Source organism: Aplysia californica, unplaced genomic scaffold, assembly GCF_000002075.1.
Source record: "Aplysia californica isolate F4 #8 unplaced genomic scaffold, AplCal3.0 scaffold00073, whole genome shotgun sequence".
Classification (NCBI taxonomy): Eukaryota; Metazoa; Mollusca; class Gastropoda; order Aplysiida; family Aplysiidae; genus Aplysia; species Aplysia californica.
Window position 1 is genome coordinate 1,422,384 of NW_004797343.1, and position 3,365 is coordinate 1,425,748.

Here is a 3,365-nt window from a genome sequence, read left to right on the forward strand (position 1 = left end):
AATCCTCTCTTGCCTTTTGCATTTGCTTCCGGAAGGTGTCTTCAGTGAGTCGAGACGGGTGTCGTCTTACAAGGAAACAATTTCCTTCTCCGAGAGAAAACTATTTATTACTCGAATCAAATACGTGCAGCAAATGCAGAAAAAGGCTGCATCATGCAACATCCATAGAGCAGTGTGTTCAGGAAAGGGGTAAAAAAAAAAGATTAGGAATATTTTGTAATTTAATTATTTTTTGGCATACTTTGAAGAAAAATCATCTTATTATACTTACATTTTGGCTTAAGAAGACTATAAATCTCCAGTATACAACTACAGTTGGCGATATTAGATTTGAGCCAAAACTTCACCGACCCACAAAGACAGACCTTGAAAACTATGGCTTATCACAACGTTATAGAGCGGTGTAAATCCTTGCACGCTCTGACATAGCATGTTTGAATGTTGTTGTTTTTTGTGTGAGGTTTTTGTTGCTTTTATCTTGTTGTTTTCGTTTGAGGGTTGTCTTTGTTTTACATTTCACGTGGGTTTATTACAAGCATTGAGATATCGAAATAGCGAGTACATGTACGTGTATGAGTTCAACAATCTTTTCCGCTGTTTGGACATTTAAGAGCTAGAACCGCTTAATTGTACACCTATCTTCGATGAGAGGAGTCAAATCTTTATGAGAGACTTGAAAACCCCACGAAACGATCCCCTAGTTTTAAAAAAAGTCCAGTCTGACAGTGATTCGAACCAGGGCCATCCGTTCCGTAGTCCAATATGATACCCACTGAGCTCACGGAGCGCCCAATATGGGAAAATATCAGATAAGTAATTCATTAAGGACGAATATTGTTGTTTTTCGACTTCGTTTGAAGACGGAAGAAAGAATTATGGCTTCATCATTCGTATAGATTTTTCAGTTCTGTATTCTCATTTCGTTGGTGTCGCAGATAATCCATTTCAGTCAGGTTGGGTACTTTTTGCAAAACAGGCAAAAAGACTAGTTTTTGTTGTGTTTCTCCTATCAGGAATCATAAGAAGCAAGAAAATTGTAAGCCTTAACTACAGTATTAAACTGCTTTTTGGTGACGCTGAATCGAGCCTCTTTGATAGAGCTCTGGGCGGGTATAAAAAAACGAAAATTCTCAAAATTCGGACTTAAGTGGACTACTTGGGACAGCGACGATATCATAATATTATGTAAATTGGTGAATTATGTTTGATAATTGTGATGCCTCGAAAAATGTTGCTACACTGGTCTGCTAATCGGATAACATACCACGCTACTTCAGAATTACAAAGTTCTGTATGACATTTTTGGCCATTTAGGGTTACCTGGACCATGCGATAATAAAACCATATTTTCTATCTGCTTTATTAAAGTCGTAAGATTATTTTGAGTCGTTATATAAGATACTAGCTCGGCCCCCTTTCGATGAAAGGGATGATCGGTACTTTAACTTCAACTGAAAGTCATTGGCCTACTACCTCGACCTTTGCGAGCGCGAGGGGTTTCAACTGTAGAACGTCGTTTTCTTTTTGGCATGGTCAGGCGCTGTCTAGATCTAGATTCTAATCTAAGACCTGTTGACATTGTTCCCAGTAGCAAGAAAAAGAATTTGACAAAGGAGTCCAGAAATGGCGATGATGGGCATCAAACGAAAGGATCAGTCGAATTTAGCACCAATGGTGTATAAGAAAGAAAACATGAGGCAAGATCTAGATATAATCTATACGGGTCGCACACTTCAAATAATGCTCAGTATTGCGCGACAATGCGCGACAGTGATAGTATGGAACGGATTTACGACTTGAAATAAACAAACCTGGCGGATTTTCTAAAATTACAAAGACAGAAGCGTCTGCCTACCAAAGCGATCGGCGAAATAAAGAAATTTAGATTTTTGCAGCAAAACTGTCTCAAAACTGAAAAATACGAAGGGCGTCATGATCTTGAGAATATTTTAAAGAATCTTAGCGAAAATTTTTGAATAGCAAAATTCAGCCGCCACAAATAAATGATAGATTCAAAGAGGTGTTAACAAAAGCTTGACTTGGTGTGAAACTCAAAATCTTTGACGTTAAATTTCTCAAAACAAGGTACTGAGCAGATAGAACTTTGTAATTCTGAGAGGATGTGTCGTTGGGAAAGACACGATAACCCTAGCTAAAAACGGGATGGTGCACAGTGGCGACCAACAATGGTGTATTTGTAGTATATCTGTATTTGTTTCTGTATGTGCGTATCTGTATACCTGTGTATGGATGTATTTGCGTCAGCATTTATGTATGTATGATATATGTTGCACCATTGTTGACCAAATTTCCTCAAGAAGGTCAATTTAAGCGAGATTTCATTTGTATTTTCATCTTTCTGTTTTTCTTTCCCTGACTGAGTTAGGAACAGCCCACTCCCAGTGATAAGGCCGAGGGAACGGTAAGTAGGTCAATGATTTTGTCTTTAACATAAACAGTGTTTCACGTCATCATTTTCGTTTCATCGTTCCGTTGAAAGTGTCTTCAGAGCGCCACCATGGATATATATTTGACTTGAGACGCGGGCTACTTCTATCCCTTCTGTCATCAGGGCCAACCCGTAAAGAATGGGATGCCACATCCCAGAAGACAGTTGGAGATATTCGATTAATTTTTTAAAACTTCCTTGGAAAGCCTAAACAGATGGGTCGCGGAGAAAGTTAAGGATAGTAAAAAGTACAGCTGAGAGCATCTGAGCAGAGGAATAAATGGCGAACCATGACAGAAGATGTATGTTGCAGATTCGGCACTTGATGGTGATGGTGAAGGTTGTCACAACGGTGGAAAGGTGAACAAGATAACATTATTTCTTAAGTAGGCAGAGATGATTAAGCTACCTAAAGAATCATTTCCATACACCAATATGGAATTTCACTTGCCAGGTACACGTACATGACTAAAAACATAAGTTTCTACGACACAAGCTATCGAGATACATAGCATTGTAAATTGACTTGACTTGACCTCACCGACTATTTTTGCCGATATCTCGCTTCGAGGATTCCTGGTAAGTTCTTGATTTCTTCAGACCGGTTTACTTGTAAACAGCACTGCTTTGGTGCATTGCACTTTGATTTGGCAAAAGCGAAAATTTGTTAACATAATTAGCTGTACTTTAAATGTTATATTCATCACTTTGAAATGTTGTTTGTTTTGAATGAAACGCTGGGAATTATTCTACACTATTAAAAATCAATAAATAAGATTTCTGAACTGAAATACAATGGTCTGCACCTCTGTTAGTATACTTCAGTTACCCTGATGTAGGGCTTACCATGTTAATAAAGCCCCTTATATATGAGGATGTCATAGTCACTCCATGCCGGGGTGACCAAGGCACCCCC